Raw genomic sequence first — 14,089 nt, 5'->3', positions numbered from 1 at the left:
AACGACTACGAGTTCTGCTGAATAGAATAGAGAATGGCTACTGAGTTAGACTTATTTTTTGAATCTCCTAGTGAGGAATTCTTTGACCAATTAACGAAAGAACAGTTGTTGGAGGTGGCCGCTAAGTATGATATCTGCTTAACCACCAAAGAAAAAAAGTTAAAAGAGTCTGTTGCACTAATTGTTAAAGCCACTCTAGTTAAGTTAGAGGTTTTTGATCCTGATAAGCCTGTTGGTTCTGATGAAGATGATGATAGCACTGCACAAACTTCAGTTATTGCTTCCAAGTTCTCTTTTGAGCAACAAAAAGAACTAATGCTTTTAGAGTTAGAAAAGGCGAAAATGAATCGTGAAATTGAAATTCGTAAATTGGAGGTTGAGGCTTTGCGGTTTCAGTTAATTGAGGAGGGTAAACTGGGGGACAGTGCAAGTGCTCTAACCAGATCTGTCAGAAAAGGGTTGGATGTAGCCAATAATATTAAGCTGATACCCAAATTTAGTGAAACTGATGTAGACACATTCTTTAGTTTGTTTGAGCGCTTGGCAGATGTTATGAAATGGCCAGATTCTGAACAGACTTTGATGTTACAGTGTGTGTTAACCGGTAAGGCACAAAAAGCTTACTCCTCTTTGAGTGTTCGTGATAGTCAGAATTATCATAAGGTTAAGGAGGCTGTTCTGAAGGCTTATGAGCTGGTGCCAGAAGCCTATCGGCAGAAATTTAGAAACATGCGAAAACCTGCAGAACAGACGTATTGTGAGTTTGTGAGAGACTTAAAGATCCAGTTAGATCGCTGGTGTGCTGCTTCAGGAGTAACTAGTCGGGAAAATCTTCACGAGTTGTTCCTGTTAGAACAGTTTAAAAGCACTTTGTCTGAGCATGTTTCCATCTTTCTGACTGATCGTAATGTTACATCTACGGAGGAGGCTGCCATTCTTACTGATGAGTATGTACTCACTCATAAATGTGAAGTAAAGAAAAGTAGGTTCAAGTTCAGTGAAAGTCCAACAGAGAATGTAACTGTCCGTCATGCCTGGGCTGATAATAATAAGAGTGAGAGGAATTTTAAAAGTTACGCTGATAAAAATGACCGGTGTGCTTATTGTCATTTAAAGGGACACTGGAAAAAGGATTGTTTAGCACTTAAAGGGAAACTGATGCGTGTTAAATCTGAACCCAAGCCTGCTCTTGCTGTTTCGTCTGTTCAGACAGATAATAATTCTGACTGCTGTCTTGATATTTTGCAGAATCTGGAGAAACCAGCGGTACGTTACAATGTTGGAGATGTTGGATATTCTCCCTTTATTACAGAAGGCTATGTGTCACTGCTTGAAAGTACTGAGAAGGTTCCTATTAAGGTTCTCCGAGACACGGGAGCATCAGAATCATTCATTTTGCAATCTGTTCTTCCTTTTACTCAGGAGTCCAATACAGGGAACAGTGTGCTGATTCGCGGTATTGGGTTGCAAACATTGTCTGTACCCCTGCATAACATGTTTCTCCAATCTGATTTAGTAAATGGAGCAGTTGTGATGGGAGTCCGTCCTTCACTACCAATGGAAGGAGTTTCAGTGATCTTGGGGAATAATCTGGCGGGTGACCGTGTGTGGCGTGATGTTCCACCTCCACCTGTGGTTGCTACTTGTCCTGCCCCATTGGGTGACAATGATATATCCCAGCAGTATCCAGAGGTATTTGTGTCTTGTGCACTCACGCGTGCAATGCGTAAACAGTCAGCCGATGCAAAACTAAGGGATGTGAAGGATTTGTTAACGTCTAAGAGAGTGGTGCCAGGTCTCCTTGCTTTGCCTTCTATTCCCCATCAGGTTTGGGTGTCTGCTCAGAAAGAGGATTCATCTCTGAACTCGCTGTTTGATGCTGCTTTGTCTCCTGATGTAGCAGAGAGTTCCGTTAATGGGTACTTCATTGAAAATGGGACACTATTGCGGAAGTGGACTTCTAACACAGAGGGAGGTTTGACGGAACCAATTATACAGGTAGTAGTGCCTGTTTCTTTGCGAAATTCTGTATTGGATTCTGCTCATGGCGGGGTGTCTGGACATTTGGGCGTAAATAAAACCTACCAACATTTGCTGCAGTACTTTTACTGGCCTCGTATTAAGAGTGACGTAAGGCAGTATATTAAGACTTGTTCGATCTGTCAGCTGACTGGAAAACCAAATCAAACCATAAAACCTGTGCCTTTGTATCCCATACCTGTTATGGAACAGCCTTTTCAGCATCTTCTAGTGGATTGTGTTGGGCCTTTACCACCTTCAAAGTCTGGTAGCGTTTACTTATTGACCGTGATGTGTCAGAGCACTCGGTATCCTGCGGCTTTTCCTTTGCGTTCAATCACCACACGATCAGTTGTAAAAGCCTTGTCCCAGTTCATTTCTATTTTTGGAATTCCAAAAGTTGTTCAGAGTGATCAGGGGACAAACTTTACATCTAATATGTTTCAAGAAGTTCTGCGGCAGCTTGGCATTAGGCATAACAAGTCCAGTGCATACCATGCGGAAAGTCAGGGTGCCCTAGAGCGTTTCCATCAGACGTTAAAATCTTTGTTGAGGGCATATTGCACTGAGTTAAAAGGTGATTGGGAAGAAGGGTTGCCTTGGTTGTTATTGGCCACACGTGAGGTTATCCAGGAGAGTTTGGGATTTAGTCCCAATCAGCTAGTCTTTGGACATTGTGTACGAGGACCCATGGCAGTACTGAGTAAAGCTGCGCTACCGGAGGAGCCACCACAGAGTCTGATTCAGTATATACAGGGTTTTCGTCGACGTCTAGTCCTGGCTGGGGAATTGGCAAGAGAAAAGTTGGAAAAAACTCAGGGAAAGATGAAATGCTGGTTTGATCGTAAGTCCGAGGTTCGCATGTTTAGTCCAGGAGATCAGGTGTTAGCCTTATTTTCTTTACCAGATTCTCCTTTCTGTGCAAGGTTTTTAGGACCTTACACTGTGCTTAAAAAAATGTCTGATCAAAATTATATTCTTTCTACCCCTGAGCGCAGGAAACCTACCCAGTTGTGCCATGTGAATTTATTAAAACCCTTTTACTCTCGTAATGTTGCTCCTGAAGTCGTTCCTTCCTCAGTTGCGCTAGCTAGTTTAAGTCAAAAAGGTGACGTACAACAGGATGTGAAATCACCTGATGATGTCATCTTACAACCTCGTCTAAAAAACTCTGAGACTTTGGCTAACCTAGAAGAATGGGTAAAACATTTATCTTGCAAACAACGTTTCGAGTTAAAATCTATGCTGACTGAGTTTTCTGTTCTCTTTTCAGATACTCCTTCTCGTACCCACTTGATTGAACACGATATAGATGTTGGTGATGTTAAACCTGTCCGGCAACGATTTTATCGTGTATCGTTTGACAAACGTCAGAAATTGGAGGCTGAAGTCAGTTACATGCTTGAAAACAACATAGCAAAGCCTTCCTTTTCAGATTGGGCTTCGCCTTGTTTGTTAGTGGGAAAGCCAGACGGCACTCAGCGTTTTTGCACTGACTATAGACGAGTAAATATTCTAACTAGACCTGACTCATACCCGTTGCCTAGGATGGAAGATTGTGTTGACCAAGTTGGATCAGCTACTTTTGTCAGTAAATTTGATTTGCTCAAAGGGTACTGGCAGGTGCCTTTGACCACCCGAGCACAGGATATTTCCTCTTTCATTACTCCGTTTGGACTATATTCTTACACCGTAATGAGTTTTGGTCTTAGAAATGCTCCAGCTACATTTCAGCGGCTAATGAACAGAGTGACCGCTGGTTTAGAGGGCTGTGCCGTGTACCTAGATGACATTGTTATTTATAGTGACACATGGGATCAACACCTTATCCGAATTCGTGCACTGTTTGAACGATTGTCAGATGCCAAACTAACAGTTAACCTGGCAAAGTGTGAGTTTGCCAGGGCTACTGTGACTTACCTGGGCAAGGTTGTTGGAATGGGCAAAGTGCGACCTGTACGTGCTAAAGTCATAGCGATTGACCAATTTCCTAGCCCTCAGACTAAACGTGAATTGATGAGATTTTTAGGAATGGCTGGGTATTACAGGAGTTTTTGTCCCAACTTTTCTTCTGTTGTTGCCCCGCTCACGGATTTGTTACAAGCAAAGGCTAAATTTGTGTGGACTCCAAAATGTGAAAGTGCCTTTGAGAATGTTAAACGCTTGCTCACGTCATCTCCTGTTCTGACAGCTCCTCGACTTGATAAACCATTCAAACTTCAGGTGGATGCTAGTCAGGTTGGAGCGGGAGCTGTTCTGCTGCAGGTTGATGAGAATGGTATCGATCGCCCTGTCAGCTATTTTTCACGGAAATTCAATTCATATCAGACCAACTATTCGACTATCGAGAAAGAGGCGTTAGCGTTGATCTGGTCCCTGCAGCATTTTGAGGTTTATGTGTCTTGTGGGACTATGCCCACTGTGGTGTACACCGACCATAACCCTCTTACATTTCTTCACTCTCTGCAGAATCCAAATCAGCGTCTTATTAGGTGGTCTCTTTTCTTACAGCCTTATGCTTTGGAGATTCGTCATGTGAAAGGCGTAGATAATGTCTTAGCTGACGCCTTGTCCCGTGCCCCATGTGGTGGAGAATAAGTCTTTTGACAATCATTTTCCTCTTCTCTTTTCTTTCTTTGGTTTTCAATTCCTTAATTTTGCTTTCTCCAGGCGCCGGGAGATTGCTGGTTTCGAAACCAAGAGATGCGGGGAGTTGGGAAAGTTGTAATGGTTAATGACTTGGTGTTAACTCCGGTAGGGTTGTTTTTGTTCCTCATAAACTTATGTATGCTTTGGGGTTGGAAATTGTATAAGGTAGAGTTTCTAACGAGAATCTCTCCCTTTTTAAGGGGGGAGGTGTTACGGATTAGTTTTGTTTTGGGTTTTTTCTGTTTGTTTTTTCTCTCTTTTGATAGGTTGTCAGATAAGGATCCACACCTGTCTTGAGTTTGTGGATGGATATAAGATGTCTGCCCTCTGTCTACCGGGAGGCCTGCAGTTGTGCTGAGGAGCTGGACCTTCATATTGTTTTTCTCTTAAGTGTTTGTTTATTTACTGTTGAACAACTATTTTCTTTATTACTTACCCCTAGATTTAAATAAATATATTGTTAAATATATTTTTGGACTCTGAACCCTTTCTTTTGTTACTTCCTTGAGCCGGAACGTAACAATGAGCTTACACGGGACCTGTTGGTGTTCGACTGGGCAGAGGCCTGTCATGACATCTACTCTTTCTCATGCCATTAACAGGCCTCGAGCCAACGTCAGGAAGGGGTCCGATGAGGGGCCTGCTATAAAAACCTTCGAGATGGAGGCTTCACATATTGGGGATCTCGGTTGCTTTGTTTTCATGGCAAGTTGTGGTGTTGTTAGGATATTCCTACAGAGCCTGTGACAGTTTCTCAGCGGAAGAACTGGGATCCAGGGTCAGAGACGTCTCCTCTCCTGGAGGAAAATACAAGCCATAGTGGTCTTGCTGGGAAATGTGATAGAGTCCCACAGCTGGGCTTGAGGGGAAGGGCTCAACAGACCTTCCCTGGTTGTCTAGTTGTTAGGATTTGGCGCTCTCACCGCCGCGGCCCAGGTTCGGTTCCCGGTCAGGGAACGAGCTTTTGCCCTCCAGCGGCGGACGTGATTGCAAAATGGCGGACTACGAAAACAAATGCTGATTTCCTCACCGAGAAGCACGGCCAAATAAATGTTTGCATGTGAAAAAGAACTCCTTCGAGCCGGAGTCGAACCAGCGACCTAAGGATTGCCAATTTGCCTCCTACAGTCCTCCGCTCTACCAGCTGAGCTATCGAAGGCACGCTGGTTGGGGACAGAACCTCAACCTATCAGGTTGCTGAAGCTCCGCCGCTGGCTAAAAGTGCTACTAGCACAGACAGACGTGCTGGCTGTTTCGATAAGTGAAGTAAAGGCAAACCCAGCTTCCCATACCGGGAGCCGAATCCGGGCCGCCTGGGTGAAAACTAGGAATCCTGACTGCTAGACCATATGGGATCTTCCTCCCGCCCTGAGCTGGCCTTTTGACTTTTAGTGTGTGACCGCCCCCTTTAAGAACATGGGAATGATCCGAAGGGATTGTTTACTGAATTCAATTTCATCAGGCTCACCGGAGGGAGCTCTCATTTGCCTTGCCCAGGGGGTTCAGTTTCCTCCCATTCCTGCGTTGGCATAACAGACACTGTAAACTGGTCGTAAAGCAAGGTCCTTGTGACAGTACTCATGCAATGCATTTGAAAAGACGCATGGTATTGTATGGTAACCGTAATCCCACTGACAAAGCAGCCTATTGTTGGACTGTCAATTTTCTCCTGGAGGAAAATACAAGCCCTAGTGGTCTTGCTGGGAAATGTGGTAGAGTCCCACAGCCGGGCTTGAGGGGAAGGACTCAACAGACCTTCCCTGGTGGTCTAGTGGTTAGGATTCGGCGCTCTCACCGCCGCGGCCCGGGTTCGATTCCCGGTCAGGGAATGAGCTTTTGCCCTCCAGCGGCGGTCGTGATTGCAAAATGGCGGACAACGAAATCAAGTGCTGATGGCCTCGTCGAGAAGCACTGCCAAAGAAATGTTTGCGCGTGAAAATGAACTCCTTCGAGCCTGAGTCGAAACAGTGACCTAAGGATTGCCAACTTGCCTCCTATCGAAGGCACTCTGGTCAGGGACAGAACCTCAACCTATCAGGTTGCTGAAGCTCCGCCGCTGGCTAAAAGTGCTACTAGCACAGACAGACGTGCTGGCTGTTTCGATAAGTGAAGCAAAGGCAACCCCAGCTTCCCATTCCGGAAGTCAAACCCGGGCCGCCGCTAGACCATATGGGATCGTCCTCCCGCCTGGAGCAGGCCTTTTGGCTTTTAGTGTGTGACCGCCCCCTTTAAGAACATGGGAATGATCCGCAGGGATTGTTTACTGAATTCAATTTCATCAGGCTCACCGGAGGGAGCTCTCATTTGCCTTGCCCAGGGGGTTCAGTTTCCTCCCATTCCTGCGTTGGCATAACAGACACTGTAAACTGGTCGTAAAGCAAGGTCCTTGTGACAGTACTCATGCAATGCATTTGAAAAGACGCATGGTATTGTATGGTAACCGTAATCCCACTGACAAAGCAGCCTATTGTTGGACTGTCAATTTTTAATATTAATCAACCAATCCAATAATAATAATAACAAAAACTACGGGCTAATAAAACGGAATAATAAAATGGCTATGGGCTGACAGCGAAGCAAAAGAGGCAGAGCGAGCCAGCCAGGAGTCGAACCTAGAATCTTCTGATCCGTAGTCAGACGCGTTATCCATTGCGCCACTGGCCCACCGATCAGGTGTTACGGATTAGTTTTGTTTTGGGTTTTTTCTGTTTGTTTTTTCTCTCTTTTGATAGGTTGTCAGATAAGGATCCACACCTGTCTTGAGTTTGTGGATGGATATAAGATGTCTGCCCTCTGTCTACCGGGAGGCCTGCAGTTGTGCTGAGGAGCTGGACCTTCATATTGTTTTTCTCTTAAGTGTTTGTTTATTTACTGTTGAACAACTATTTTCTTTATTACTTACCCCTAGATTTAAATAAATATATTGTTAAATATATTTTTGGACTCTGAACCCTTTCTTTTGTTACTTCCTTGAGCCGGAACGTAACAATTGGGGGCTCGTCCTCAAAGTTTTTTTTTGGTTAGAATTCGGAAGGTCCAGCTTCTATTGAAAAAAAGGTATTGTTTGTAAATTTTTCGCTAGCGCCTGTGTATGTGTAGGCGGAGCGTATTTGACTAGGCTACTATTCGATTCACCTGCGTGTGGCTTGGCGTTCTGGCGCTAGCAAACAGTGGGTGTTTGTTGGGAAATGTGCGCGAGAGTTTTCGGTGTCTTTAAATCGGTGGATTTTCTTCATCATAGGGTTCAATTGAAGAGAAAGTAAGTGGAACCCGAAATAGACCATTAGATATGGTAAGTGTATTGATTTCTCTTAATATTTCCCATTGTAAAAACGTTTGTTTCTTTTGATAGGCTAGCTTTGGCAGGATTTTGATGGGTATGTTTACTCTGGTACTCTGCTCGGTTAGCTAGGATTGCTGAAAGAAAGGTAATTTGTCAGCGAACTCTGTATTTTGTTGCACAAATAGTGAGGTTCCCCGGTAGGTTTAGCAACGCATCGCGTTGATCTTTTTTTTATTTTAGTTTGTTGTTTTTGTGCTGACGCTGAGTTGAGAGCACTGCCGCGATTGTATGTCTCACTGGTTTGTCCGTGAGTTTATACATCTGACGGTATTTGAGTGCTTAAAGATACTCGACTCTTGGTGGAGGCATGAAGACTAGGGTTGAGTTATTTTAGGGGAGAGGAGAGAGAGAGTAGGGGGAATAGTCACTTTTTGGTGCTTGTAAGTCAGAGTGAACGACTACGAGTTCTGCTGAATAGAATAGAGAATGGCTACTGAGTTAGACTTATTTTTTGAATCTCCTAGTGAGGAATTCTTTGACCAATTAACGAAAGAACAGTTGTTGGAGGTGGCCGCTAAGTATGATATCTGCTTAACCACCAAAGAAAAAAAGTTAAAAGAGTCTGTTGCACTAATTGTTAAAGCCACTCTAGTTAAGTTAGAGGTTTTTGATCCTGATAAGCCTGTTGGTTCTGATGAAGATGATGATAGCACTGCACAAACTTCAGTTATTGCTTCCAAGTTCTCTTTTGAGCAACAAAAAGAACTAATGCTTTTAGAGTTAGAAAAGGCGAAAATGAATCGTGAAATTGAAATTCGTAAATTGGAGGTTGAGGCTTTGCGGTTTCAGTTAATTGAGGAGGGTAAACTGGGGGACAGTGCAAGTGCTCTAACCAGATCTGTCAGAAAAGGGTTGGATGTAGCCAATAATATTAAGCTGATACCCAAATTTAGTGAAACTGATGTAGACACATTCTTTAGTTTGTTTGAGCGCTTGGCAGATGTTATGAAATGGCCAGATTCTGAACAGACTTTGATGTTACAGTGTGTGTTAACCGGTAAGGCACAAAAAGCTTACTCCTCTTTGAGTGTTCGTGATAGTCAGAATTATCATAAGGTTAAGGAGGCTGTTCTGAAGGCTTATGAGCTGGTGCCAGAAGCCTATCGGCAGAAATTTAGAAACATGCGAAAACCTGCAGAACAGACGTATTGTGAGTTTGTGAGAGACTTAAAGATCCAGTTAGATCGCTGGTGTGCTGCTTCAGGAGTAACTAGTCGGGAAAATCTTCACGAGTTGTTCCTGTTAGAACAGTTTAAAAGCACTTTGTCTGAGCATGTTTCCATCTTTCTGACTGATCGTAATGTTACATCTACGGAGGAGGCTGCCATTCTTACTGATGAGTATGTACTCACTCATAAATGTGAAGTAAAGAAAAGTAGGTTCAAGTTCAGTGAAAGTCCAACAGAGAATGTAACTGTCCGTCATGCCTGGGCTGATAATAATAAGAGTGAGAGGAATTTTAAAAGTTACGCTGATAAAAATGACCGGTGTGCTTATTGTCATTTAAAGGGACACTGGAAAAAGGATTGTTTAGCACTTAAAGGGAAACTGATGCGTGTTAAATCTGAACCCAAGCCTGCTCTTGCTGTTTCGTCTGTTCAGACAGATAATAATTCTGACTGCTGTCTTGATATTTTGCAGAATCTGGAGAAACCAGCGGTACGTTACAATGTTGGAGATGTTGGATATTCTCCCTTTATTACAGAAGGCTATGTGTCACTGCTTGAAAGTACTGAGAAGGTTCCTATTAAGGTTCTCCGAGACACGGGAGCATCAGAATCATTCATTTTGCAATCTGTTCTTCCTTTTACTCAGGAGTCCAATACAGGGAACAGTGTGCTGATTCGCGGTATTGGGTTGCAAACATTGTCTGTACCCCTGCATAACATGTTTCTCCAATCTGATTTAGTAAATGGAGCAGTTGTGATGGGAGTCCGTCCTTCACTACCAATGGAAGGAGTTTCAGTGATCTTGGGGAATAATCTGGCGGGTGACCGTGTGTGGCGTGATGTTCCACCTCCACCTGTGGTTGCTACTTGTCCTGCCCCATTGGGTGACAATGATATATCCCAGCAGTATCCAGAGGTATTTGTGTCTTGTGCACTCACGCGTGCAATGCGTAAACAGTCAGCCGATGCAAAACTAAGGGATGTGAAGGATTTGTTAACGTCTAAGAGAGTGGTGCCAGGTCTCCTTGCTTTGCCTTCTATTCCCCATCAGGTTTGGGTGTCTGCTCAGAAAGAGGATTCATCTCTGAACTCGCTGTTTGATGCTGCTTTGTCTCCTGATGTAGCAGAGAGTTCCGTTAATGGGTACTTCATTGAAAATGGGACACTATTGCGGAAGTGGACTTCTAACACAGAGGGAGGTTTGACGGAACCAATTATACAGGTAGTAGTGCCTGTTTCTTTGCGAAATTCTGTATTGGATTCTGCTCATGGCGGGGTGTCTGGACATTTGGGCGTAAATAAAACCTACCAACATTTGCTGCAGTACTTTTACTGGCCTCGTATTAAGAGTGACGTAAGGCAGTATATTAAGACTTGTTCGATCTGTCAGCTGACTGGAAAACCAAATCAAACCATAAAACCTGTGCCTTTGTATCCCATACCTGTTATGGAACAGCCTTTTCAGCATCTTCTAGTGGATTGTGTTGGGCCTTTACCACCTTCAAAGTCTGGTAGCGTTTACTTATTGACCGTGATGTGTCAGAGCACTCGGTATCCTGCGGCTTTTCCTTTGCGTTCAATCACCACACGATCAGTTGTAAAAGCCTTGTCCCAGTTCATTTCTATTTTTGGAATTCCAAAAGTTGTTCAGAGTGATCAGGGGACAAACTTTACATCTAATATGTTTCAAGAAGTTCTGCGGCAGCTTGGCATTAGGCATAACAAGTCCAGTGCATACCATGCGGAAAGTCAGGGTGCCCTAGAGCGTTTCCATCAGACGTTAAAATCTTTGTTGAGGGCATATTGCACTGAGTTAAAAGGTGATTGGGAAGAAGGGTTGCCTTGGTTGTTATTGGCCACACGTGAGGTTATCCAGGAGAGTTTGGGATTTAGTCCCAATCAGCTAGTCTTTGGACATTGTGTACGAGGACCCATGGCAGTACTGAGTAAAGCTGCGCTACCGGAGGAGCCACCACAGAGTCTGATTCAGTATATACAGGGTTTTCGTCGACGTCTAGTCCTGGCTGGGGAATTGGCAAGAGAAAAGTTGGAAAAAACTCAGGGAAAGATGAAATGCTGGTTTGATCGTAAGTCCGAGGTTCGCATGTTTAGTCCAGGAGATCAGGTGTTAGCCTTATTTTCTTTACCAGATTCTCCTTTCTGTGCAAGGTTTTTAGGACCTTACACTGTGCTTAAAAAAATGTCTGATCAAAATTATATTCTTTCTACCCCTGAGCGCAGGAAACCTACCCAGTTGTGCCATGTGAATTTATTAAAACCCTTTTACTCTCGTAATGTTGCTCCTGAAGTCGTTCCTTCCTCAGTTGCGCTAGCTAGTTTAAGTCAAAAAGGTGACGTACAACAGGATGTGAAATCACCTGATGATGTCATCTTACAACCTCGTCTAAAAAACTCTGAGACTTTGGCTAACCTAGAAGAATGGGTAAAACATTTATCTTGCAAACAACGTTTCGAGTTAAAATCTATGCTGACTGAGTTTTCTGTTCTCTTTTCAGATACTCCTTCTCGTACCCACTTGATTGAACACGATATAGATGTTGGTGATGTTAAACCTGTCCGGCAACGATTTTATCGTGTATCGTTTGACAAACGTCAGAAATTGGAGGCTGAAGTCAGTTACATGCTTGAAAACAACATAGCAAAGCCTTCCTTTTCAGATTGGGCTTCGCCTTGTTTGTTAGTGGGAAAGCCAGACGGCACTCAGCGTTTTTGCACTGACTATAGACGAGTAAATATTCTAACTAGACCTGACTCATACCCGTTGCCTAGGATGGAAGATTGTGTTGACCAAGTTGGATCAGCTACTTTTGTCAGTAAATTTGATTTGCTCAAAGGGTACTGGCAGGTGCCTTTGACCACCCGAGCACAGGATATTTCCTCTTTCATTACTCCGTTTGGACTATATTCTTACACCGTAATGAGTTTTGGTCTTAGAAATGCTCCAGCTACATTTCAGCGGCTAATGAACAGAGTGACCGCTGGTTTAGAGGGCTGTGCCGTGTACCTAGATGACATTGTTATTTATAGTGACACATGGGATCAACACCTTATCCGAATTCGTGCACTGTTTGAACGATTGTCAGATGCCAAACTAACAGTTAACCTGGCAAAGTGTGAGTTTGCCAGGGCTACTGTGACTTACCTGGGCAAGGTTGTTGGAATGGGCAAAGTGCGACCTGTACGTGCTAAAGTCATAGCGATTGACCAATTTCCTAGCCCTCAGACTAAACGTGAATTGATGAGATTTTTAGGAATGGCTGGGTATTACAGGAGTTTTTGTCCCAACTTTTCTTCTGTTGTTGCCCCGCTCACGGATTTGTTACAAGCAAAGGCTAAATTTGTGTGGACTCCAAAATGTGAAAGTGCCTTTGAGAATGTTAAACGCTTGCTCACGTCATCTCCTGTTCTGACAGCTCCTCGACTTGATAAACCATTCAAACTTCAGGTGGATGCTAGTCAGGTTGGAGCGGGAGCTGTTCTGCTGCAGGTTGATGAGAATGGTATCGATCGCCCTGTCAGCTATTTTTCACGGAAATTCAATTCATATCAGACCAACTATTCGACTATCGAGAAAGAGGCGTTAGCGTTGATCTGGTCCCTGCAGCATTTTGAGGTTTATGTGTCTTGTGGGACTATGCCCACTGTGGTGTACACCGACCATAACCCTCTTACATTTCTTCACTCTCTGCAGAATCCAAATCAGCGTCTTATTAGGTGGTCTCTTTTCTTACAGCCTTATGCTTTGGAGATTCGTCATGTGAAAGGCGTAGATAATGTCTTAGCTGACGCCTTGTCCCGTGCCCCATGTGGTGGAGAATAAGTCTTTTGACAATCATTTTCCTCTTCTCTTTTCTTTCTTTGGTTTTCAATTCCTTAATTTTGCTTTCTCCAGGCGCCGGGAGATTGCTGGTTTCGAAACCAAGAGATGCGGGGAGTTGGGAAAGTTGTAATGGTTAATGACTTGGTGTTAACTCCGGTAGGGTTGTTTTTGTTCCTCATAAACTTATGTATGCTTTGGGGTTGGAAATTGTATAAGGTAGAGTTTCTAACGAGAATCTCTCCCTTTTTAAGGGGGGAGGTGTTACGGATTAGTTTTGTTTTGGGTTTTTTCTGTTTGTTTTTTCTCTCTTTTGATAGGTTGTCAGATAAGGATCCACACCTGTCTTGAGTTTGTGGATGGATATAAGATGTCTGCCCTCTGTCTACCGGGAGGCCTGCAGTTGTGCTGAGGAGCTGGACCTTCATATTGTTTTTCTCTTAAGTGTTTGTTTATTTACTGTTGAACAACTATTTTCTTTATTACTTACCCCTAGATTTAAATAAATATATTGTTAAATATATTTTTGGACTCTGAACCCTTTCTTTTGTTACTTCCTTGAGCCGGAACGTAACAATGAGCTTACACGGGACCTGTTGGTGTTCGACTGGGCAGAGGCCTGTCATGACATCTACTCTTTCTCATGCCATTAACAGGCCTCGAGCCAACGTCAGGAAGGGGTCCGATGAGGGGCCTGCTATAAAAACCTTCGAGATGGAGGCTTCACATATTGGGGATCTCGGTTGCTTTGTTTTCATGGCAAGTTGTGGTGTTGTTAGGATATTCCTACAGAGCCTGTGACAGTTTCTCAGCGGAAGAACTGGGATCCAGGGTCAGAGACGTCTCCTCTCCTGGAGGAAAATACAAGCCATAGTGGTCTTGCTGGGAAATGTGATAGAGTCCCACAGCTGGGCTTGAGGGGAAGGGCTCAACAGACCTTCCCTGGTTGTCTAGTTGTTAGGATTTGGCGCTCTCACCGCCGCGGCCCAGGTTCGGTTCCCGGTCAGGGAACGAGCTTTTGCCCTCCAGCGGCGGACGTGATTGCAAAATGGCGGACTACGAAAACAAATG

General features: G+C 43.9%; 3 non-coding genes across 3 annotated transcripts; 1 reads left to right on the top strand and 2 right to left on the bottom strand.

Moving 5' to 3' along the window:
• Nucleotides 1-5,740: 5,740 nt before the first annotated feature.
• On the bottom strand, nt 5,741-5,827 carry trnay-gua (transfer RNA tyrosine (anticodon GUA)). Its single transcript is given in 2 exon segments — nt 5,741-5,776; nt 5,791-5,827. It is a non-coding gene; the product is annotated as a tRNA-Tyr (tRNA).
• Nucleotides 5,828-6,425: 598 nt separating this feature from the next.
• Nucleotides 6,426-6,497, top strand: trnae-cuc (transfer RNA glutamic acid (anticodon CUC)). Its single transcript has one exon. It is a non-coding gene; the product is annotated as a tRNA-Glu (tRNA).
• Nucleotides 6,498-7,259: 762 nt separating this feature from the next.
• Nucleotides 7,260-7,332, bottom strand: trnar-acg (transfer RNA arginine (anticodon ACG)). The gene has a single exon. It is a non-coding gene; the product is annotated as a tRNA-Arg (tRNA).
• Between the last annotated feature and the right edge of the window lie 6,757 nt (nt 7,333-14,089).

This window comes from Rhinichthys klamathensis, unplaced genomic scaffold (assembly GCF_029890125.1).
Source record: "Rhinichthys klamathensis goyatoka isolate OS25496 unplaced genomic scaffold, OSU_Roscu_1.1 h1tg000562l_1, whole genome shotgun sequence".
Classification (NCBI taxonomy): Eukaryota; Metazoa; Chordata; class Actinopteri; order Cypriniformes; family Leuciscidae; genus Rhinichthys; species Rhinichthys klamathensis.
This window is presented reverse-complemented; position numbering and strand designations above follow the sequence as displayed.